This window comes from Peromyscus eremicus, chromosome 5 (genome assembly GCF_949786415.1).
Source record: "Peromyscus eremicus chromosome 5, PerEre_H2_v1, whole genome shotgun sequence".
Taxonomy (NCBI): domain Eukaryota; kingdom Metazoa; phylum Chordata; class Mammalia; order Rodentia; family Cricetidae; genus Peromyscus; species Peromyscus eremicus.
Window position 1 is genome coordinate 104,705,813 of NC_081420.1, and position 26,266 is coordinate 104,732,078.

Genomic DNA, 26,266 nt, shown 5'->3' on the forward strand with positions numbered 1-26,266 from the left:
AAAACACAGATATTTACATTATGATTCCTAACAATAGCTAAATTACAGTTACAAAGTAGCATTGAAAATAATTTTATGGTTGGGTGTCACCACAACATGAGGAACTGTGTTAAAGAGTTGCAGCATTTACCATGGTCTCCTATTCCTTGTTCTCCCTCTCTGTTGTTGATCCAGCTGGGATCTCCCACTCCCCCAAGCTCTCTTTCCCTTGACCCTCGCCCTTCACTACCCCCACTCATGTCCAGGCTGTTCATGTAGATCTCATTCCATTTCTCTGTCATTGAGTGATCCCCGTGTCTTTCTTGGGGTCCTGTTTTCCAGGTAGCCTCCCTGTGATGTGAGTAGCAGTCCAGTCATCCTTGTTCCACATCTAGTATCCTCCTATGAGTGAGTACATACCATGTTTGTCTTTCTGAGTCTGGGTTACCTCACTCAGGATGATTTTTTCTAGATCCATCCATTTGTCTGCAAACCTCATGATGTCATTGTTTCTCTCTGCTGAGTAGTATTCCATTGTGTATATGTACCACATTTTGTTTATCCATTCTTCAGTTGAAGGGCATCTAGGTTGTTTCCATGTTCTGGCTATTACAAACAATGCTGATATGAACATAGCTGAACAAGTGCTCTTGTGGTGTGGTTGAGCATTCCTTGGGTATATGCCCAAGAGTGGTATAGCTGGATCTTGGGAGAGATGGATTCCCAATTTTCTAAGAAAGTAACATATTGATTTCCAAAGTGGTTGTACAATCTTGCATTCCCACCAGCAGTGGAGGAGAGTTCCCCTAGCTCCACATCCTCTCCAGCATGAGGTGTCTTCAGTGTTTTTGATCTTAGCCATTCTGACAGGCGTAAGGTGGTATCTCAGAGTTGTTTTGATTTTCATTTCCCTGATGATTAGGGATGTTGAGCAATTCCTTAAATGTCTTTCAGCCATTTGAGTTTCCTCTGTTGAGAATTCTCTGTTTAGTTCTACAGCCCATTTCTTAATTGGACTGTTGGGCATTTTGATGTCTAATTTCTTGAGTTCCTTATATATTCTGGATATCAGTCCTCTGTCAGATGTGGGGTTGGTGAAGATCTTTTCCCATTCTGTAGGCTGTTGCTTTGCCTTGTTGACCATATCCTTTGCTCTACAAAAGCTTCTCAGTTTCAAGAGGTCCCATTGATTGATTATTTCTCTCAGTGTCTGTGCTACTGGTGTTCTATGCCAATGTTCTATGCCAATGCGTTCAAGACTACTTCCTACTTTCTCTTCTAGCAGGTTCAGAGTAGCTGGATTTATGTTGAGGTCCTTGATCCACTTGGACTTAAGTTTTGTGCACGGTGATAGATATGGATCTATTTGCAGCCTTCTACATGTTGATATCCAGTTATGCCAGCACCATTTGTTAAAGATGAATGCTCAACCACACCACAAGAGCACTTGTTCAGCTATGTTCATATCAGCATTGTTTGTAATAGCCAGAACATGGAAACAACCTAGATGCCCTTCAACTGAAGAATGGATAAACAAAATGTGGTACATATACACAATGGAATACTACTCAGCAGAGAGAAACAATGACATCATGAGGTTTGCAGACAAATGGATGGATCTAGAAAAAATCATCCTGAGTGAGGTAACCCAGACTCAGAAAGACAAACATGGTATGTACTCACTCATAGGAGGATACTAGATGTGGAACAAGGATGACTGGACTGCTACTCACATCACAGGGAGGCTACCTGGAAAACAGGACCCCAAGAAAGACACGGGGATCACTCAATGACAGAGAAATGGAATGAGATCTACATGAACAGCCTGGACATGAGTGGGGGTAGTGAAGGGCGAGGGTCAAGGGAAAGAGAGCTTGGGGGAGTGGGAGATCCCAGCTGGATCAACAACAGAGAGGGAGAACAAGGAATAGGAGACCGTGGTAAATGAAGACCACATGAGAATAAGAAGAAGCAAAGTGCTAGAGAGAAATCCACAAAGATACCCCCACAACAGACTGCTGGCAATGGTCGAGATACAGCCCGAACTGACCTACTCTGGTGATGGGATGGCCAAACACCCTAATTGTCGTGCTAGAAACCTCATCCAACTACTGAGGGATCTGGATGCAGAGATCCATGGCTAGGCCCTGGGTGGATCTCTGGGAGTCCAATTAGCGAGAATGAGGAGGGTTTATATGAGCGAGAATTGTTGAGACCAAGGTTGGATAAAGCACAGGGACAAATATCCAAACAAATGGAAACACATGAACTATGAACCAATGGCTGAGGGGTCACCAACTGGATAAGGCCCTCTGAATGGGTGAGACAGTTGATTGGCTTGATCTGTTTGGGAGGCATCCAGGCAGTGGGACCAGGTCCTGTGTTCATTACATGAGTCGGCTGTTTGAAACCTGGGGCCTATGCAGGATCGCTTGGCTCGGCCTGGGAGGAGGGGACTGGACCTACCTGGACTTAGTCTACCAGGTTGATCTCAGTCCGCGGGGAAGGCTTTGCCCTGGAGGAGGTGGGAATGGGGGGTGGGCTGGGGGGAAGGTGAGGGGGGCCGGAGGGGGGAGAACAAGGGAATCCATGGCTGATATGTAGAACTGAATTGTATTGCAAAATAAAAATTAAAAAAATTAAAAAAAAAAAGAGTTGCAGCATTAAGTAGGTTGAAAGCCAGTGCATTAGATAATGACCTTTGCAGTTCTGAGTTGAGTGCCTGGCAGTTGAGCCTGAGTGGTGAATGGTCTGGAACTCTCTGAGTAGGGGACAGATTTGAGATTCAGAAAACACACCTGCAGTTACTATGAGATGAAGGGAGAGTGAACCTGGATAAGGCAGGAAGACATGGAGGTGGGCTGATGCCAGTACAGGCAAGAAGAAATGAAGGAGGGAGTGTGGGGGGACCATGGCAGTACAAAGCTCAATTGATGAGTTGCCAGATAGGGACCAGGGATGGTAGCACCTGGTATTCCAGCCATGGATGTTTCTCTTTGTGGGCTACCTGATGACAGATTGTTAGTAGGCCTTGTTGCAGCCCCTGTGTGAGTTTCTCAGGGGTAAGGGCTCTGTTTCCAGTGCCCAACTCTAGCTTGGCACAATGCAGTGGCGTTAACAAATGTTCTCCAATTATGGATGAATTTAAAGAATTTAAATTCTTTTTAAAAGTTTCTTCAGGGACTGGAGAGATGGCTCAGGGATTAAGAGCATTGGCTGCTCTTCCAGAGGTCTTGAGTTCAATTCCCAGCATCCACGTGGTGGCTCAAAACCTACTGTAATGAGATCTGGTGCCCTTTTCTGGTGTGCATGTATACATACAGACACAACATGGTATATATTATAAATAAAGAAATCTTTAAAAAAAAAGTATCTATCTTCCTTTCTATTTCGTCTGTGTATGTGTGTGTGTGTCTCTTTGTCTAAGCCTGTACATGCTACAGCATGTGTTTGGAGGTTAGAGATAACAGGTAGGAGTCAGCTCTCTTTTTCCATTGTGTGGATTCCAGTGCTTGAACTGGGGTCATCATGCTTAGCGGCAAGTACCACTGAGACATCACCCTGTCCTAAACTGTTTTCTTTTCTTGGTTCATTTCTGTCCACATTATTGAACCAAGTCCAAGTTCCATTTCCTTACTCTTCCTATTCTTCAAACATTTGATTAGCTATTTCTTACATTCTTCCATTTGATATGGATTTAGGCTCAGTTTATCTAAGCTTTGTGACCCATGACAAAGTATTTAATCTCAGTCTAAGGACATACCCAGGTGTCTGTAAACCTGAATGTTTAAAGTTAAGTCAGGGACCAGGGAAGTGGTGCTGTTGGCATAGTGTTGGCCTGGCATGCACAAGGCCCTGGGTTTGATCCCCAGCACTGCATAAACCAAGCATGGTGGTGTGTACCTATAATCCATCAGGGGAATAGGGTTTGTGTAGAAGCAGGATAATCAGATGTTCAAGTTTATCCTCAACCACAGAGCAAGTTAGAGACTGGCCTGGATTGGAGACCTTATTTATAAAGGTCTAAGACTAAGGAAGCACCTAGACTGTGCTGGCCACACACTAGGTACTTCACCATAGGCAGGATCTCTTCCTCCTTGGACAAGCAGAGTTACCCAATTCTAAAAGTCCCCACTTTATATCTGTGTTTAATATAGTTCTCTAGCCAAGAAAAACCAAACTGATAGTGTGGTGGTTTGCCTAAGAAGGGCCTCTGCAGGGTCATGTATTTGAATGTTTGGTTCCCAGTTGGTGAACTGTTTAAAAGGATTAGGAGGCATTTCCTTGTTTGAAGAGGTGTGTCATTATGGGTGGGCTTTGAGGTTTCAAGAGTCCAAGTCAGGCCTAATCTTATTCTTTTCCTGCTGTCTGTGGATCAGATGTGAGCTCTCAGCTACTGCTCCAGCAGAATGCCTCTTTACCTATCGCCATGCTCCAAACCATTGTAGTCATGGACTCATCCTCTGAAACTGTAAGCCAGACCCCAATCAAATGTTTTCTTTTAAAAGTTTCCTTGGTCATGGAGTCTCTCTCCACAGCAATAGAATGATAACCAAGACACCTATTCAGAAGGATTTTTTTCTTTCAGTATTTTATATGTAGTGTATATGATTTGCAAAAGTTATTCTGTAGACTCAGAAACTTATTTGGAGAATATGTTTTGTGAGATTTAGGTTTTGGCAACTTGACATTATTTGAAGATGTCCCTACAAGAAAGAGAAAGGGGTCTGGAGAGATGGCTCAGTGGTTAAGAGCTCTTGCTGCCCTTGTAGAGGACCCAGGTTTGGTTCCCATGCCCCATGTGGAGGCTCACAGCTGTCTTTAACTCCAGTTCCAGCAGATGCAAAGTCCTTTCTTGATTTCCACTCTTACTTGCATGCATATATACATACCTGCATACAGGCACAACACACACAGACACCCCCCCCCATCAGAAATTAATAAGTCTTTTCTGTTCTGTTAATGTCATTATGATGGCTTTCCTTTTCAGGGTACTGAAGAACAGTATGGGCAACTCTGTTGACCATCTCTCATTGCCTGTACTGCAGAAGCATCAGGCTGAGGAGCAGGATGGGCATTCACAGGATCTAGGTCTTAATACCAGATGTTGTTCCAACCTTTACTGGGGAAGATGTGCTCACATGTCTATTCAGCCCAGGTAGGTCTCCAATGACAGATCAAAGCAATGAATGATTCAACTAAGTCTCACTTGGAGAACCAGTGAATTTACTATGTTTACTCACAGAATGATGGGTGAGGGGTTACAAACAGAAGCATTGATGACTCAAAAGGCACCGTATCCATGAGAACCCCAACACATCACAAATGATGCCTCATGGTGGCTGCCACCCTGGAGATGGGAGAGTCAACTACAGGCAGCCTGGCTATTTGGTGAGTCTCTCTGCAACTGTTTACTGCTTCTATAACTTTGGGGGAAGTCTTCGTGAATTTTGTTAAGTTTCAGCTTTCCTAGACTGTGGGATTTGTTTTCCACCTGAGTCTCATGAACATCTCTCCTCCACAAAGGAGGGAATGTTTGTCTGGAGGATATCCTGGCTAGTTTTATGCCAACTTGACCCAAGCTAACGTCATCTGAGAGGAAGGAACCTCAATTGAGAAAATGCCACCAGAAGATCCAGCTGTAAGCAAGCAAACCTATAGTTAGTTAATTACAAGCAAGTCTGTAATTAATTAATTTCCCTAATGATTGTTGGAATAAGACCCAGCCTATTGTGGGCAGAGATACATCTGGGATGGTGGTCCTAGACTCTAGAAGAAAATAGGCTGAGCAAGTCTTGAAGAGCAAGCCAGTAAACAGCACTCTTCCATGGCTTCTGAATCACCTTCTGCCTCTAGGTTCCTATCCCACTTTCATTCCTGCCCTGACTTTTTTGGTGATGAACAGTGTGATACAGGGTTGCAAGCAAAAGAAACCCTTTTCTTCCTAAGTTGCTTTTGGTGATGGTGTTGTATCATAGTCATGCTCATCCTGACTAAGACAGAGGAAATTTCTGTCTACAGATGTTGCCCTACCTACCTGTCTCCACCATCCTGAAACAGAATCGGCAGCCTATTTCTAGCTCAACCCCTGTGCCACAGCCTAGTATGCAGTATTCTCTCTTGAGACCCTGCCCTTTGGTCAGCTTCAGGAATTCTCATGCCACCCAAGATGAAAGCTAAAGGCATCATGGCCCCCAAGACCCAGCATGTTCTCCAGGTTTTCCTGACTGGGTTTGTTATGGTAAAACAAACAAACAAACAAACAAACAAACAAACAAACAAACCAGACATTAGAGCTGAAAGAAATGTTTGGGAGCCATCTAGATGGCTTATCAGCGAAGTTGCTTGCTTCGAAGCCTGATGAGCTGAGTTTAATACCTGGAATCCCCATGGTAGAGGGAGAGAACCACCTCTCACAAGCTGTCTTCTGACGTCCATATACATGCTATGACACCACACACACACATAAACACAATACATAAATGTTTTAAAAAACAAAATAATATTAAGAGTTAAAAAAAAGAAGCCAGTAACACTAAGGATGAGAAATAAAAGGCTTTGCAGCTTTGTGTGAGATAGACAAGCTGACTCTGGGAGCAAAGTCAGTGTAGACAGGCCAGTTGATTCCTCCCCAAATTCCCAACTTGGGGAGTATATAAAGGGTACTGATGCCTGACAGGACCAAGAAGAAGCTGTAATAGGCTGCTCAGTCTTCTCTCAGAGATCAGGCCTCAATTTCAGTTTCCTGAGACTGAGCAAGCAGTTTCTGAGAGGGCCATGAACAAAAGGAAATTAATTACTGATGCCCCTGTCTGCAGGGACAGGGAGATAGGACACACCAAGCCTGGGCCACTGAGCCAGCCACTACAGTCAGTATGTGCTAGGCCAGCCAGCCTAGGACAAAGCAGCTCAAGGACAAAGCCTGGGATTTGCCCAGGGCTGCCCAAAAATGGATAATGTAACCCCCAACTAACCCTAGTCAATTAAAAGTTACTAATATGATTGCTACTCACACAAACCAATCCTGAGTCTGTTCCTATGTAGTCTATAGACTGCACCCCCGCCCCGCTTTATCCCCTATAAAAACTCTACCCCATTGCTACTCGGGGTCTCTCCTGCTCTGCTGTTGTGTCAGACAAATGGAGAGGCCTGAGTTAACTCGCAATAAAAAAGACTCTTTGCTTTTGCATTGGATTTGGTCTCTTGATGGTCTTTGGGGGACTCTGGGTACAACATTTTGGAGGTCTCATCAAGATTCTCCAAACCCACCACTGACCACCCTCCCTTGAGTCTTACACCACCTACTATCAGGTAACTTTCAGATTTGCCCAGGCAAGCTTTTTGGTTTCTGGTTCTGGTTTCTGGCTGTTTCTGGCTGTTGGAGCTCCGTCTGTGAATCCCACATAAGATCTAAATGGACACACTGGGTTGGGGTCCTTGAAGACATCCCACGGCCCTTCTGGTGGGTCAGGAGACCCTTCTGGTGGGGATTGGATTCCCCTGGTTCCTCTGGAGAGGCTGAATGGGTCACAAATGCAAATTGTTAGTCTGATGTCTTGGTCTGTGTTTTGACTGTTACTATGTTACTATTCTATTCCATATGTTTAACTGGACTGAGTCCTCCTGACTCCACTGAGATAAGCAGGTGGCTCCTGCCAGTTGTCTCAGTGCTGATACACTGGTACTTGGTTGTCTATGTCATTGTTACTTGTTTTTGTCTACTAACCTCCCTCATGTTCCTGGACCGAGAAGGAAAGAGAGGCGTGGTGAGGGTCATTTCCCTCTGTAGCTCTCTTGCTATCAGGCCCACAGCATGGGCAGGGCTGGTCTTGGTCTGCAGGAGAGGCTGCCAGTCAGCCAATGGCTCTCACAGAGGTGGGGGCACATGCTTTTGGTATAGGCAAGCAGAGACAGGAGCTATGGGTGGGGCAGCAGAGAGTTTACTGCCTGTAATGGACAAGCTGCATGAATGCCAAAACAGAGAATCTGGGGTTAATTGTTTATTATTATCGTCAGAAAGTTAACAATTTTTTTTTTCAGAAACACTGGCAGCCAAGGACACACTCTGAGTCTACATCCCCCTCCCTTCTTTCCTAAGCCAAATTCTTATTTAATATGATAAAATCAAGGTCTCTTCTGCTGGCTAGCAGCTTCCCTCCCACCTTAACCCTTCTCTCTCCTGATACTGCTTGAAAAAAAATACTAAATTACTAGCCTGTATACTTTTAAAAACTTTGACTTCAGAATAAAAGTCAAAGATATATTATTTTTGGGAAAAATTAGGCTTTTACTTCCACAGGAAAAGAAAAAAATACATGGATTTTGGTAATTTGAATTCAATAGATTACAAATGCTTGTCATCATTTAAAAGAATTGATTACAAATTATTATTGATTAAGATAAGGGAAACTACTGCTAATCTCAAATGTTTTACATTGATACAGGTTTTCATGTATCAATATAAATATAATTTTATTATAATATATACAAATATATATTTCTATTCTTGTTTGAAACATTATACCTATGCAATGTTCTAAACTGCTGCGAAAAACCACAGGTGTTGTGAAGTGTCGCAGCACGTGTGTGTGTGTGTGTGTGTGTGTGTGTGTGTGTGTGTGTGTGTTCACTTGGATCCGTGGAAAGAAGACTCAGAGGCACCTTAAGAATGAATTTAGCCTTTTTTGGCTGCAGGGGGGTCCAGCCTCTAAGGACTGAAGCACTTTCCCTTCACCCAGGGCATTATTATTTTTCTCTATTTTTACAGTTTAGCAAGTTGATTTCCATATGCTCAAAACAACCGGAAAGGAGCTCCCCAAAACACAATGCCAAGTGCAAATTCTTCGATTCATCAGGTCCCATGGTTTTCTGAACCATGTTTTGCATAGACTTTGTATCCTTGGGAAATGCTCAGACAAGATTCACATAGGGCAACTAGAGAAACAAAAGGTATAGGTTAAACAAAACATGGATTAGGGCTAGGTGCTACTCTGTGGAGCCGGGCCAGGAGTAGCTTAGCAGGAATGCAGCCACACACAGGAAAGGACTTTGATGGAAGTTTGCATGTCATCTGAAAAACAAGAGAAGGCAAAAGACTGGAATAATGAAAGTAAAGGGAAATGATTTATCTGTGTCTGGCTGCATCAAAATAGGGAAAGACCTGATCTAAAGGCCCATGGAAAATTATAAAAGGCCAGAAGAGATATGAACTATGCTGAATTTGAAGAAAAACTATAAAACACATAGGGGATTTAAACATGTTGGATGAATTCTGTTTAATTTTCTTAATTTAGAAACAAATGATGAATCTTCACTGCAGAATACTTACGTTAACAATGGAACCATGCTCTTTAAAAGAGAGATGAGGACTGAGGTCCAAAACACAGGTTAATTATTAACCATCATATTATGGCCTTCTGGGTTACAGGGTCCTATATATTTGGCCTATGAACAAAGAGATTTACAGGGTTAAAGCTCTTAGCTATTCAGAGTTTCATAGAGAAGTTCAAATATATTTTTAAAAATTGTCAACATTAAATCTATGGTCTGTAATGAAAACTGCAGTCTAACTGCTCCTATAATATCTATAAATAGAAAAAATTCTTATAAAATATACTTACAAGAGAAAAACAGAACCCGAGAGGTCCATTTGACTAATATATCTACAGGATAACAAATTGACCTGATTATTGTTACCAAACTTAGAAATGTTTTCAAGACTAGGCCTAGATTTGTTTAGCTTAGATATATTTAATAGATAATGGTTCTCAAACTTGTCAAAGATCCAATGAATATGGCATTTAAATTATTTGATAAAAATCTTACTATAACAGATACTCCTAGCTCCTAGCAGTGACTCCCAAGGTCTCCAAAGAAGATATGGAACAACAACATGACAATACCACCTGAATTGTTGACAACAACAACAACTGGGCAAGATGCCCCTACTCAACACCTGCTGCCAGGGATCCTGCCTAGACTGGACAAATGAGACACTGACAAAATAAGATCAGTCTTCTCCAAGTACCCCCTTCATAGGGAAAACTTTCACCTTATGGTCCCAGACTCATGCTCTCCTGACATCTATCCTGCCAACACTATGAAGACTACAAGAGACTGGGATGATGGCAGTCTGAGTAATGGGTAGTCTCTGTCATTTTTCTTAATAGATTTGGAAGCTGCTGAGTCTGCACTCAGAATTTATCCTTATCACATCTCTGATGGCATTGATGACTAGGCTAGCTATAGCTTGGTCAGCTTAACAACATTAGACAACCAGAGTCTTCCACAAGGTTGTAGCCACCTTATTAGTTAATTGATCAATGTACTAATTAATTAAAGCTACTAGATCTCTTGAAAACAAAGCAATCAGGTTTGCCTTACTCACAAGCTTCAAATTAAGGGATAAACAGATTTCAAACATAATTTGAAATGGTTGTTCTTAAATAATAACTGCTTATATTTCTAACAAATAATAAATTCTAAGGGCCTAAAAATATAAGTATCTGAGGAAGATATATAAAAAATATTACAAAATTTCTTTCCTTCACCATACCATTGTTGCATTGAAACTTCAAAAGTTCAGAATTTGACATTAATGGAGTTCTGACCAATAGAGCTAACAGGAATGACTGCTAATTATTTGAGTCACAAACTCAAGATTTTAGATTTCTTTTGATTGTCTTCTGAATACAGACTTACAGATGCTTTTCATTGGGCCAAAGACATTTTAGTCCAATTTATACCTGGCTCTCAGGACAGAATAAAAACATACATTTTAAAACCCAAATCTACAGTTTTTGCTAGGACTCAAAGATATGAGTCTACTTCTGCTGTTTTACAGATACCTGTTACCTGCTTTTTCTACAGTATGGATTTCAATGCAAATTGAGAATGCTAATATATCTGGAACTTTTATATCTTTTCATGAAATGAAAATTCACATAAACTTAAAAAAATCAGAAAAAGTCATAAAACTTGGATCCACTTCTCATAGGTCAAAAGTATTCCAGATAAATACAGCCTAAGTTTCCCCACCTGTCAATTCCTGAGGATGGTATTTTTCTCTCTCCTGGACTTTGGACTCCTCCCCTCCCTCAATTACTGAGGCTATGGGTCTAAAAGTTCTAAATAAATTTATAAATTTTAACTCCTGTTCCTAATTTATATCTATCTCAACAGGTTTCCACTTGACTGATAGACATATCCACGCATCATTTGCTGATGACAACCTACTCCAAATGACTGTGAGCCTTGAACTTGCTGAAAACTGTTATGGACCAATCCAGCTGATATAAATGCTATTTCTTCAGCTGGTCAATGAACCAGATGATTCTAAATTCCCTCCTTGCCTTTGACTAGCATTCTGGCTGTTAGGGCCCTGACAATAACATCCCAATGTCAGCAGAAAATAATTACAGAAGCAAAACATCACATTTGTTCCCCCCACCCCGGAATGTTAGATCAAAAGGGAATTTCTTGTCATAGGGAACCTGAGATAAAATAATAACTGGTCCCCATTCTCATTTCCAAGTTCCTTCAGGATAAGAAACTCTGTCAGCCACCAAAGGGCTTTTTGGCCCTTCTGCTTCTGCTAATTGCTATTGGCTCTTACATCATTGATGCCTTAACTAAATTATAATTCCTGTCTGGGTACCACTAAATTGATGATGCTAGAATCCCAATGTCAGCTCCCGAACCAGACCCATGATACACTTGCAGATGGGAACAACCAAATAAGAGGAGGCTCAGTTTGCTATTGATAAAGGGAAATGGTCTTTGTTTGGAACAACCTTACATGGCTATTGCCACCTCTGTAATCTCACTCCAAATCCAATGGGAGCCAGCTTCCTGATCCCACTGGAGGATACCTGATGGACATATATTTCTGGCTTCTTCCCCTATGTTAATGTTTCAATTATAGATCAAAACAAAAAAACTCATATGTCCTGATCCAATTAGTCTCCAAAATAATCTACTACCTTGATGATAAAGTCTTTTACCAAAAAGAAACATCTCCAAGATTGGAGCTGATATACTACTCAAGGGGAGAATGAGAGGACCAAGCAGATGGCAGAACAGGCTGCTCAGTGTTCTCTCAGAGATCAGGCCTCAATTTCAGTTTCCTGAGACTGAGCAAGCAGTTTCTGAGAGGGCCATGAACAAAGACAATCACTGATGCCCTTGCCAGCAGGGACAGGGAGATAGACACATCAAGCCTGGGCCACTGAGCCAACTCCCACAGTCAGTACATGCTAGGCCAGCCAGCCTCCACAGCAGCTCAAGGACAAAGCCTGGGATTTTTCCAGGCCTGCCCCAAAATGGATAACCCCCAACTAACCCTAGCCAGTTAAAAGTTACTAACATGATTGCCACTCATACAAATCAAGAACCTGAATGAACAAAGAACCTGTGGAGAAGCCACAAGTGACTTCCTATCTCTTCTATTCCTCCATTCAAAATGTCTGAGATCCATTCTTAGCCCTGCCTTACTATGTCCTATCTCCTATCTGTCCTCGGTCCTCCAAACCTCTATGATTAATTTTGATCAGCTAGTAGCTAGCTGTGCTCTCTGACTCAAAGCAAGATTTATTTTTAGAATGCAATCAAAATACCACACAACATTTCCCCACCTTTTTTTTTTTTTGTTTAAATAAAAGGAAGATTTTAACTCTAATATAGTAAAACTATACAATAAGAACAATTACCAGGTAAGGATTACTGTAAGATGAATTGCTAAATGGTCTTATTAATAAAAACCCAGAGCCAGATATTGGAGTGAAATACTGAGAGATCAAAGAAATAGGACTAACCACGGACAACCTCACCTTGACACCTCAGTCTCTCCAAAGAGACCTACTTCCTGTATACCCATACCTATATGCCTTTCTGTTTTGCCATCTCATTTCCTCTCTCTGCCCACCTACATTGCTTCCTGTCTGTCTGTACAGACCTCCAGACCTTTATGGTTAGTGCTGGGATTAAAGGTATGTACAACCATGCCTGGCTCTGTTCCCAGTGTCGCCTTGAACTCACAGAGATCCAGATGGATCTCTGCCTCCTGAGTGATAGGATTAAAGGCATGTGATACCATTGTCTGACCTCTATGTTTAGTATAGTGGTTGGCTTTTTCCTCTGATCCTCAGATAAACTTTATTAGGGTGCACAATATTGGGGGACACAATACATCACCACAAATTACATTCACAATGTCCAGTCCATTTGCATTTGGCAAATTCAGAGAAAATACTCCATTATCTATCATATCTTGGTAAGTCCAGAGTTTTTGTAACAAATTTACTTTTTATCCTAACTTGTATTACCAACCCAAAACCATCCTTTTGTGTCTCTCAACCTTATACACTTTACACCTCTTTTTTTTTCTTTTGAAACCAGAACATTTATTTTATGACTGACTGAAATTCCTCAAGATGAACTGGATGCTACAATAGCTGCCTTCTTGGGTTTAGGTGTTGTCCCTTCACAGAATCCATGTCTGAATCTTCGATAGAAAATTTTCAGGTGCCTCATCCGCCTAGTCCCGGTAGTGTTTCATCTCTTAGCCTTGGCACTCCAGTTATACTTTCTCTTGCGCTTGGCCGAGTAGCCACACTTGCCACAGGTCTACTTCTGAAGGTGGTAGGCCTTAGAGCCACAGTGGCAGCAAAGCGTGTGCGTCTTATTGTGACGCTTTCCAAAGGATGACGTTCCTTTCATCATCTTGCTTCTGCCACAGAGGCCAAAGAGACCGAAAGAGCCACTTTACACCTCTTTTGTGAGTTTCTTTTTCTGAATTTGGTAACAAGGAAAACTGTAACTATAACTATTTAGTCTTCAAATCCATCAGAGACCCAAGAAGGATATAATATTACCCAAGTAAACAGAAAATTCAGAGCGAACAACTTCTTAAAGTAAGAAATGACAGAAACAGCTGGCTGCCTGGCATTCCCCTGCAGTGTTGGGACATCCATCCTGTCCTACAGGCCTAGAATATCTGATAGACTTTCCTGTGAAGCAGGAAATTTGAAGGATTGTCCTGCCTTGTCTTGGCAAAGTTTGGCAGTTGCTTTCTTTTGTGTCCTGCTTGTCTGATTTGGAGAGCATACTGTCAGCAGTTGAGGGAAGGGCAGTTTCTTGCCCAGTGGCTAACTTTTGCCACAAAAAGTAAACTCCATATGGAGTTTCTTCCATGTCCATCATCTTCTCTGAAGTAGATTGGTGGTGCTAGGAGCAGACATGTCTCATAGTCATAAAAAAACCTATGTTATTAAAAACATCTTAAATGCTATATTCTGTGGATGTCTGAAGTGTTTGAAGACCACCTGTCTATCAATATGTCTCTGTTTGACCTTGAAAACATACCTAACATGACTAAAAGTTTGATTGTAATAGTTGACTAACTACTAACCTGCATTTCTTTATTATCCTAAGTAGTTATATATAGGTAATAATAACTTTCAAGGACTAGAAATTTATATTGTTAAATGAGCTGCATAGGTACAATACCTTAAACAAGAGTAGAAATGTATGTACAGTATGTTCTAACAAAAGTAACCTTAAATTTGTATCAATATACAAAAAATCTTAAACAAGAGTAGAAGTAAGTAGTAAGTAGTAGTTTTTTTTTTTGTTTTTTGTTTTTTTTTTTGGTTTGTTTTTTTTGGTTTTTCGAGACAGGGTTTCTCTGTGTAGCTTTGTGCCTTTTCCTGGAACTCACTTGGTACCCCAGGCTGGCCTCGAACTCACAGAGATCCACCTGGCTCTGCCTCCCAAGTGCTGGGATTAAAGGCGTGCGCCACCACCGCCCGGCAGTAGTAGTTTTTTTTTACTTTAAAAGTAGATTCAACAATATACCCTTTTATCCTATCATTTCTATATCTGCCCTTTTTCTTTTCAGAGTGAGATCCCTGAATCTACTCTCAGCTTTTTTTTCTTGACTATTACCCAATAACAACTTGTAACCAACTCCCCTAAATGATGACAATTATCCATGACCCACTGAATGACCAAAATCTACCTACCCTACATCTTGGGAATGTGGTCATGTTCTCTAGACTGCTTCCTGTTGTCTGTGGAGTGACATCATCTCTAGGGGACCCTGATAAAATTGAAATAATGGTCAAGTCCTGGGAGAGCTAGCTGTATAGTTTGTTGCCAGTCTCTGTGTGATGGGAAAGTGTAGGGCTTATCTGAAATCCTGGCTAAAGTAGTGCATGAGGCTGGACCATCTCAGCTAGCCCCCTTGAAATTGTCCTGAGCAGTTTGTAGTCCAAAGCTAATCTTTGGGTAGTGTTTGTCAGCTTAATGGCATTACCACAATCCAGGTGGAATCGTCATTGTGGGGCCCCATCATCCTTTTGGAGACTTCAAAGATCACTGTTAGCGATGGTCATGGTTCACTGCAGAAAACTTAAACATTTTAAATGTCATATGCGGTAGATCTCAGAGAGGTTAAAGGACCACAATTAATTTAGTATATCCAGAGTACATGAACTTAATTCCTAGTTACCTGATAAAGACTCAAACCAGAAATTATGTACAGAAAGCTAGATGAAGACTTTTTCTAGAAATAGTTAGTACTCTATGTGACCATTAATATCACAGCAGAAATTTTAAATATATATCCATATTAATCTTACAAATTTTGAGATAATACTTATACCTTAAGAAAAGTTTCAAAGAGTCAAACTAAAACCAAAGAGTTATGAGATTAGTGGCAATAGAATAATCCCTTAATTTTGGGTTTTCTTCTGTCCCATATCAGGTGGCCTTTCTGACATGAGACAGAGATTTTGGATTTTCCTTTAACAAGCATGCTTGGGTTTAGGGAAGGAGAGATCCATGTTCCAACTCCAAAGCCAGCTTTAATTTTTAATTGAACTGGGACTACAAAATGACCATTTGCCTTACATGTCTGTAGAGAACAGCAGAAACACACATTTGGGAAGATTTATGAAATTTTATCTGTTGGAAATGTGCTATACCATTAGGCCAATTTACCTTTTTTCTTGGGACATTTTCTCTGGATGATTCATCCTTTTTTTTCAGATACCTCATTTGTCCAGTGGTCTTCAGATTCCTTAGCTGGTTGCCTTCATTTTCTTGGAAAAGCAAAAACAAAACCCTGACCTAACCCTAATTTTGGAGAGTTTACTTTTTGGCAGGTTGTAACTGACCAAATGAAAAGCATTTGTTAGTCTTATAAGTTAGTTTAGATTGAATAGCCACAGTTTGATGAACTATCATCTCTTTTAATCAAGAGGTCTCTCCTGTTCAGATCTAATCTTTATCCATAGCTTTTCTTCTCCTGTGAAAACAAAAACAAAACCTCTTCCCCAATGTAACAAATATCCTGGTTTCCATTCTGTTGTCAACATATCCTTAAAATATACAGGCTGATTCAATTCAGCAGTTTTTCTCTTATCCATTGTCTCTCTGCAGCTGTTATTCTATCATTAGCACTTAAAAATTTAAAGTTAACAAAGCACTGTGCAATTTATCTCTGGGGGCTTTTATTACCCCCTTTCTGTTTATTAAGCATATCTTTTTTATTATTAAGAAATTTTCTATTCATTTTACATACCAACCACAGATCCTCCCTCCTCCCTCTTCCCACTCCCTAGGTTTCCCCCCCAGCCTTCCCCCCATACCCACCTCCTCCAAGTCAAGGTCTCCCATGGGGAGTCAGCAGAGTCTGGTACATTTAGTTCAGGCAGGTCCAAGCCCCTCCTCCTCCCTGTACCAAGGCTGTGCAAGGTGACACACCTTAGGCACTGGGCTCCAAAAAGCCCACTCATGCACCAGGGATAGATTCTGATCCCCCTTCCTAGGGTACCCCCAAACAGTTCAAGCTATACAACTGTCTCATGTATCCAAAGGGCTTAGTCCAGTCCCATGGGGGCTCCACAGCTATTGGCCCACAGTTCACGGGTTTCCACTAGTGTGGCTAGTCAACTCTGTATGTTTTCCCATCAGGGTCTCGATGTCCCTTACTCATAGAATCTCTCCTCTCTCTCATCTACTGGACTCTTGGAGCTCAGTCTGGTGCCCGGCTATGGATCTCTGAATCTGCTTCCATCAGTAATTGGATGAAGGCTCTATAATGACATTTAGGGTATTCACTAATCTGTTTACCAGAGTAGACCAGTTCAGGCACCCTCTCGACTATTGTTAGGAGTCTAAAGTGGGGTCATCTTTATGGATTCCTGGGAACTTCCCTAGTACCCTGTTTCTTCCTATTCCCATGATGTCTTCATTTATTATGGTATCCCTTTCCTTGTTGTCCCACTCTGTTCCTCTTCCAGCTCGAACCTCCCATTTCCTTATGTTCTCATCACCCGTTCTTTGCCCTCCATTGCCCCCCCCACTCACAGTTTTCTCATGTAGATCTCATTTATTTATCCTTTGCTGGGCTATCTATGTGTCCCTCTTAGGGTCTTCCTTGTTAGCTAGCGTCTCTGGAGTTGTGGGTTGTAGTCTGGTTATCTTTTGCTTTATATCTAGTATCCACTTATGAGTGAGTACATACCATGTTTGTCCTTCTGAGTCTGGGTTATCTCACTCAGGATGATATTTTCTAGTTCAATCCATTTGCCTGCAAATTTCATGGTATCATTGTTTTTACTGCTGCATAAAACTCTATTGTCTATATGTGCCACATTTTCTTCAACCATTCTTCAGTTGAGGGGCATCTAGGTTGTTTCCAGGTTCTGGCTATTACAAATAATGCTGCTGTGAACATAGCTGAGCATGTGTCCTTGTGGTAAGATTGAGCATTCCTTGGGTATATGCTCAAGAGTGGTATCATTGGGTCTTGAGGTAGATTGATTCCCAATTTTCTGAGAAACCACCATACTGATTTCTAAAGTGGCTGTACAAATTTGCATTCCCACCAACAGGGGAGGAGTGTTCCCCTTGCTCCACATCCTCTCCAACATAGGCTGTCATCAGTGTTTTTTATCATAGCCATTCTGACAGGTGTAAGATGGTATCTCAGAGTCGTTTTGATTTGCATTTCCTTGACTAAGGATGTTAAGCAATTCCTTAAATGTCTTTCGACCATTTGAGATTCTTCCTTTGAGAATTCTGTTTAGCTCTATAGCCCATTTTTTAATTGGATTGTTTGGTATTTTAATGTCTAGTTTTTTGAGTTCTTTATATATTTTGGAGATCAGCCTTCTGTCAGATGTGGGGTTGGTGAAGATTTTTTCCCATTCTGTAGGCTGCTGTTTTGTCTTATTGACCATGTCCTTTGCTCTACAAAAGCTTCTCAGTTTTAGGAGGAGGTCCCATTTATTAATTGTTTCTCTCAGTGTCTGTGCTACTGGTGTGGTCTCCTGTGCCAGTGTGTTCAAAACTTTTTCTTCTATAAAGTTCAGTGTAACTAGATTTATGTTGAGGCCTTTGATCCATTTGGACTTGAGTTTTGTGCATGGTGACAGATAAGGGTCTATTTGCAGTCTTCTGCATGTTGACATCCAGTTATGCCAGCACCATTTGTTGAAGATGCTTTCTTTTTTCCATTGTATAGTTTTGGCTTCTTTGTCAAAAATTAGGTGTTCATAGGTGTGCAGATTAATGTCAGGGTCTTCAATTCAATTCCATTGGTCCACATGTCAGTTTTAATACCAGTACCAAGCTGTTTTTATCACTGATGCTCTATAGTAGAGCTTGAGGTCAGGCATCATGATGTCTGCAGAGGTTGCTTTATTATACAGAATTCTTTTAGATATCCTGAGGTTTTTCTCCCATATGAAGTTAAGTATTGTTCTTCTCAAGTCTTTGAAGAATTGTGTTGGGATTTTGATGGGGATTGCATTGAATCTGTAGATTGCTTTTGGTAAGATTGCCATTTTTACTATGTTAATCCTACCTATTCATGAGCATAGGAGATCTTTCCATTTTGTGATATCTTCTTCAATTTCTTTCTTCAGAGACTTAAATCTCTTATCATATAGGTCTTTCACTTGCTCAGTTAGAGTTACCCCAGAGTATTTTACATATTTGTGGCTATTGTAAAGGGTGATGTTTCTCTGATTTCTTTCTCAGCCCTTTTATCATTTGTATATAGAAAGACTACTGATTTTTTTTGCATTAATCTTGTATCCTGCCACATTACTGAAGGAGTTTATCAGCTGTAAGTATTCTCTAGTAGAATTTTTGGGGTCACTTATGTATACTATCATATCACTTGCAAATAGTGAAAGTTGGACTTCTTCATTTCCAAACTGTATCCCCCTGATCTCCTTCCCTTGTCTTATTGCTCTAGCTAGATCTTCAAGTGCTATATTGAGTAAATATGGGGAGAGCAGACAGCTTTGTCTTGTTCCTGATTTTAGTGGAATCACTTTGAGTTTCTCTCCATTTAATTTGATATTGGCTGTTGGCTTGCTGTAAATTGCTTTTATTATATTTAGGTATGTTCCCTGTATTCCTGATCTTTCTAGAACCTTTATCATGAAGGGATGTTAGATTTTGTCAAAGGCTTTTTCAGCATCTACTGAGATGATCATGTGGTTTTTTTTCTTTCAGTTTGTTTTTATGGTGTATTACACTGACAGATTTTTCACATGTTGAACCATCCTTGCGTCCCTGGGATGAAACCTACTTGACCATGGTGAATAATTTTTTTGATGTGTTCTTGGATTCAGTTTGCCAATATTTTGTTGAGTATTTTTGCATCAATGTTTATGAGAGAGATTGGTCTGTAATTCTCTTTCTTTGTTGTATCTTTGTGTGGTTTGGGTATCAGGGTAACTGTAGCCTCATAAAAAGTGTTTGGTAATGTTCCTTCTGTTTCTATTGTGTGGAACAATTTGAAGAGTATTGGCATTAGCTCTTCTTTGAAAATCTGGTAGAATTTTGCACTGAAACCATCTGGTCCTGGTCTTTTTTTTTTTTTTTTTTTTTTTTTTTGGTTGGAAACTTTTAATGACTGTTTCTATTTCCTTAGGGGTTATTGATCTATTTAGATAGTTTATCTGGTCTTGATTTAACTTTGATATGTGGTACTTATCCAGAAAATTGTCCATTTCTTTCAGATTTTCCAATTTTATGAAGTATAGCTATTGGTGGAAGTATTAAGGCAACTCTACATAGTTAAAAGGGAGGTTTATTATGTGGGGTAACTTACAAGTAAAGGGATAGGTTACAGGGTCCAAGAGAGGTGAAGTGCAGTCCAGCAGTGTTCTCTGGAGAACTTTGCTCAGTCTACCTCCAGCATCCAGGATTCAGGAACCAAGAGAGATGGCACATCCAGATCTCAGGTCTTAAGTGCTCCTGTCTTGGCCTGCCTCGCAGCCATGACAGTTACTGGAAGCCTCAATAGGGGTAGTACTTCCAGGTCAAAGCTAGACCAGGTACCCACTACATTTCCCCCTTTTGTCTAAATAAGAAAGTTCTAACCTAATGTTATACAATAGGAATGATTATTGTCCAGGAGGAATAAGGGATAATAACCTAGACGAGATGGAACTGCAACCAACATGAACAATATCAAACAAGAGCCTGAAGAACCTGAATCTAATACTTAATATGTTCTAGCTAAGACAGAAGATTGTAACTGTAACTGTTAAGTCTTCAATCCCATCAAAGACCTGAGAAACAGGAGAAGGACACAAGCAACTTTCGAGAGTCTTGTGAGAGTAGACAGAGACAGCTGGTAGCCTGGACAGTCACCTAATGTTTCTTAGCATCATTGGTGCATTCCAATTGGCTACAGGCCTAGAGTATCTGACAGACCATTTTCAGAAGCAGGAATTCTGAAAGAGTATCTTACCCTGTCTTGGCAGAGTTCAGTAGTCACTTTTCCATGTGTCCCAGTTGTCCAGAAAGGACAGCATTAGTATTGTCAGCAGTTGAGGCAAGGGCAGTTCTTTGCACAGTAGGCCATTTTGTGCCAAGAAAAAGACAAACTTCCAAATGGAAATGTCTTAAAAGTCCAACATTCTCTTGGTATCAAATTGGTGCTGCCAGAAGCAATTGTGTCTCATGTCAACAGAATTCCAATTTATTTAAATGCCATATTCTCTAGGTCCATGAAGTGTGTGAAGATTACCTGTCCATCTGACCTATGTATCTGTAAGTCTGGATAACCTAACTAATATAACTATAGAGATGACAAGCATAGGTGACTATAAATCTATAAGTCTTATCTACCTAAATAACCTAAGGACTAAGGCTTCATGTAAACAAGGTAAACAGTCTGTAAGCAAATGTATGGTAAAAGGACAATGACTTCAAAATTGTGACAATATACAAAATATCTTTAACAGAGGTAGGAATGTATAGGGCAAAATGCAATATGACAATAATCGTAAATATATATCATTATACATACAAAATATTCTAAACAGAAGTAGAACATACATACAGTATGACAAATATAAATTTACATTTGTATCAATACACAAAATATTTCAAATAAGAGTAGAAATATATGTACATTACAAAAAATATAGTTCTGTATTTGTATCAACATACAAATTTTCTTAAACAGGTATATAAAAATAGTTTACATTTGTATCAATATACAAGAATCCATAATAGTGCAAATTATCTAATGTAACATGAATCTTAAAGGGTCTTATTAATAAATAGAAACCTAGAGCCAGGTATTGGGGTGAACGCTGAAAGATCAGAGAGACAGAACAGGCCACAGCTTCCTCACATGCCATTTCTTCAGCTGATCCTATTTCCTCAGACTGGAAGTCACTGAGTCCTCATCCAGAATGAATCTCAGTTGAACTGCTACTAAAAGCCTAAAAGCTAAACCAGGCTCTAGTTTCTGGTTCTCATGCCTTATATACCTTTCTGCTTCCTGCCATCACTTCCTGGGATTAAAGGCATGAGTCACCATGCCTGGCTGCTTCCAGTGTGGCTTTGAACTCACAGAGATCCGGATGAATCTCTGCCTCTAGAATGCTAGGATTAAAGGTGTGTGTGCCACCATTTTCTGGCCTCTATGTCTATCTAGCAGCTGTTCTGTTTTCTTTTCTTTCTTTCTTTTTTTAAAGATTTATTTATTTATTATTATGTATACAGCATGTATGACTGCAGGCCAGAAGAGGGCACCAGATCTCATTACAGATGGTTGTGAGCCACCATGTGGTTGCTGGGAATTGAACTCAGGACCTCTGGAAGAGCAGCCAGTACTCTTAACCTCTGAGCCAGCTCTCCAACCCCAGCTGTTCTGGTTTCTGACCCCAGATAAATTTATTAAGGTACACAATATATTGGGGAACACAATATCATCACAATCTAAGGCTGCTATTTTACTAAATTTGTTAACTAGTATATACAATAATCTACTATAATACCTTATACCTATTCATTCTACTTTTCTTTCTTTTTTTTTTTTGAGACACTTTTTCTTTTCTTAAGGAGAATACTGCAACTAGTATTTTCTTCTACCTCCAACCCTATAACCATCATCCATAACCATGAGAAACATGAAACCTTTGGGAGAAAGGGTGTCATTTTCTTAGAATTGCTTCTTACTGTTTAGGGGGCGATGGTATCTCTGTTGGGTTCTGTAAGAAAGCTCATATAGTTAAATCTCAGTTGGATTAGCTGCAGATTCTGCAGCCAGTCTCAAAGTAAAGGGTAAGATTGTCTGAGATTCTGGCTAGAAGTGTAGTATGATGATGAGTACCATGGCATCATTCTGAACTGGGTAGAGTCATTGTTGTGGGGCCCCATCTTCCTTCTGGAGACTTTAGAGACTGCTATTGGAAAACCTTACTTTGTTTTAACTGTGAAAAACTTGAACATTATTTAATATCAAAATGGAAAGTTTGGATTTAAGATGATATGACATGTGAGAAAGGATTCCAAGAAATCAAGAGTAAGCATGGAGAGAATTAGAATCTTGAAGACAATGGTCCCTTTTTATTGGATTTCTTTTGTCCCACACCAGAGGGCTCTTCTGATATGGGACAGAAGACTCGCTCAACCTTTTCTTTTAACAATATGCTTGGGTTTAGAGAAGGAGTGAGCCAATTCCAACTCCAAAGCCAGCTTGGTATATAATTGAATTGGAACCACAACTTTTCTAGATTTAAAGAGATATAGATTAGGCAGTGAGATTTTACTTTGTGTAGATTGGTACTAATAGATTCTTCCTTTCTTCTGTAGACATCTGAATATCCAAGGCTTTATGATTTCTAGAAGATGTGTATTTCCATTATCCTGGAAAGACAAAACCAGAACTCTACCCCAACCCTTGTCTGTTAAATTTTTCTTACAACTTGTAGACACGTCACATTGGTGGATAACCTTTTACTTCTCCTCATCAAGGGGTTTCTCCTGTTTGAATTGAATTTTTATTAATTTTGTTGGTATCCATAGCTTTTCTTCTCTTGCAGAAACAAAAGCAAAACCCCTTCCTCAATGTAGGACATATCTAGCTTTCCATTCTGAGGTTAACACATCTTTGAAATAAACCGGTTGGTTTAGCTCAGGAGTTTTGTCTGTCGTCCAAGGTCTTTCCGCAGCTGTTGTTCCATTCTCATCAGCATTGAGAAAATTCAAGGTTAATAAAGCACTATGCAATCTATTTCTAGGAGTCATTGTTAGCTGTTGCTGTTTATTTAGCATATTCTTTAAAGTTTGATTGGAACTTTCTATGACTACTTGGCCTGTGGGATTGTGTGGTATACCTGTAACATGATTTATATTGTAATGAGCAAAAAAAACTGTCTCATTTTATTGGAGACATATGCTGGGGCATTGTCTGTCTTAATTTGTACAGGTATTCTCATGATGTCCATAACTTCTAATAGGTGTGTAATCACAGAAGCAGCCTTTTCAGAACTCAGAGGAGTTGCCCACTGAAATCCTGAATAGGTGTCAATGGTATGGTGTACATACTTTAATCTTCCAAATTCTGTGAAATGAAACACATCCATCTGCCAGATTTTATTTCTTTGTATACCTTTTGGATTGCTCCCTGTAGGTAATGGAGTTTGGTTACAGAAGGAACAAGTACGACATTTTCTTATGATATCCTGGGCTTATTGCCAAGTGATGGAGAAATCCTTCTTCAAACCTTTGTGATTTACATGGTGTTTCTTATAAAATTCTGAGGCTTCTAGCACATTACCTATTAGTAACTGATCAATCTCATCATTACCTTGTGCTAGAGGACCTGGCAGACCCGTATGGGATCTGATATTTGTTTTATATATATAGGATATTCCCTATTTCTGATTATTTCCTGCAATTGTATGAATACTGAAGTTAATTATGTATTATCAGGAATAAATTCAGAAGTTTCAATATGTAAAACAACTCTCTCTGCATATTGAGAGTCAGTGACTATATTGAGGGGTTCTGTGAAGTTCATCAGTACCATAAGAATGGCATACAGTTCTGCCTTTTGTACAGAGTTGTATGGACTTTGAACCACTTTACTTAAGTCTCCTGATTTGTATCCTGCTTTCCTTGATTTATTTGCATTAGTATGGAATGTGAAGACTCCAGAAATTGGCTTTTGTCGTACAATGTGATGAAGGACCCATTCAGTCATCTTTATGAATTCTATTCTCTTGCTTTTGGGATAATGGTTGTTAATCTCTCCTAAAAAGTTACTGAAGGTTCTCTGCCAGTATTCATTGTATTTCCATAGTGATGACATTTCCTCATTAGTTAAAGGTGCTACAATTTCTTCTGGGTCCATTCCTGTCAGCTGGCAAAGTCTTAATTTACCTTTTTGAATCAAATCAGAGATCTTTTCTATATAAGTCTTTAACTTCTTATTTGGTTTACATGATAAGAATATCCATTCCAATATAATATCTTCCCTCTGCATCAAAATACCTGTGATGGAGTATCTGGAGGGGAGTATGACAAGAATGCATTTAAGTTCTGGATTCACATGATCCACATGTGCTTCTCAAATTGTCTTTTCTACTAGAGCCAATTCCTTCTCAGCTTTGGCTGATAACTTTCTTGGACTATTTAATTCTTTGCCCTCTTTTAGAGTATTAGCCAATTTTTGTAGTGCATCTTTGGGTATTCCCACAATATGCAGTAAGTTGGAAATGCTTCTAACAACTTTTGAAAATCATTAAGAGTCTTCAATTGATCTCTCCTTAGTTTTACCTTTTGGGGTCTAATTTTTTGTATCTCTAACTTATATCCTAAGTAATTAATAGAATCTCCTCTGTATTTTTTTTTCAGGAGCAATTTGCAGTCCTCAGTGAGGCAAAACTTTTTTACTTCTTTAAAAATGCTTTCTAATGTGTCTAACTTTGGATCAGCTAATATGATAAATTATGGATTGTGGAAACTTCACACGAATTATCTCCAATGGTATTTGTACAAAGTATTGGCACAATGTAGGGCTGTTTAACATTTCCTGTGGGAGGACTTTCCATTGATATCTCTTGACTTGCTGGGAATTGTTATAATTAAGTACAAATTTTTCTCTATCATTTTCTTGCAAGGGTATGATAAAGAAACAGTCTTTTAAGTCAATAACTATTATAGGCCATTCTTTGGGTAGCAGAGAGGGCAGGGGCATCACAGTTTGTAGGGAGCCCATCAGCTGAATTACTTTATTAATAGTAAGCATGCCACAGCAGCCACAGAGGAGGCTGAGGGTGGAAGCTACCCAGGCCTTTGGAGTTTGCCTCACATGACACAGATCTGTCAGCATTCTCTAATTACCAGACTTTTTAAAAATGACAAATACAGGAGAATTCTAAGGGCTGGTAGATGTGTTGAGCATTTAACTGCTCTTGAACCAGCTGTTCTAAAGCTTGTAGCTTCTCTTTTGTCAAAGGCCATTGTCCAACCCAGACAGGTTTATTAGTTAGCCATTTTAAAGGTAAGGCAGTTGGTACTTCTGAGAGTTCAACAGCAGTTGTGCTCTGTTTATGTACAGCCTGAATGGTTGGTGACTGTTTTTTATAGAGTGTTATATTGTTCCTAGAAACATGCATTGGCCTGTATTCCTTTTTTGAGAGTGTAGGAATTTTAATGTGGATTTTCCACTGTTGTAACAGATCTTGGCCCCAAAGATTTACTGCTACATTTGCTACATATGGCTTTAAACTTTCTCTCTGTCCTTCTGGCCCTATGTATTCAACCCATCTCAAACTCTGTTTTATCTGAGACAGGGTTCCAATCCCTAGAAATTGGATAGCTACCTCTTGAAGAAGGGCAGGAATTTTAAAAGAGATAGGGGAGAAGAGATAGGGAAGTGCGGTAAGTGTGGAAAGCATGCCACAGCAGCCACAGAGGAGGCTGAGGGTGGAAGCTACCCAGGCCTTTGGAGTTTGCCTCA

General features: G+C 40.1%; 2 protein-coding genes and 1 pseudogene across 2 annotated transcripts in view; 1 reads left to right on the forward strand and 2 right to left on the reverse strand.

The window, feature by feature from the left end:
• The window catches only part of LOC131911842 (CKLF-like MARVEL transmembrane domain-containing protein 2), a 60,882-nt gene that overhangs the window by 666 nt on the left and 33,950 nt on the right, over window positions 1–26,266 (reverse strand). The gene's annotated exons all lie outside the window — the stretch shown is intronic.
• Tk2 (thymidine kinase 2) overlaps window positions 4,983–26,266 on the forward strand; it is a 96,725-nt gene continuing 75,441 nt past the window's right edge. The window contains exons 1-3 of the mRNA XM_059264242.1: window positions 4,983–5,137; window positions 5,225–5,370; window positions 11,161–11,225. The gene's annotated coding sequence lies outside the window, so the exon portion shown is untranslated. The remainder of the gene's footprint in view (window positions 5,138–5,224; window positions 5,371–11,160; window positions 11,226–26,266) is intronic.
• LOC131911846 (large ribosomal subunit protein eL37-like) lies at window positions 13,405–13,763 on the reverse strand (annotated as a pseudogene).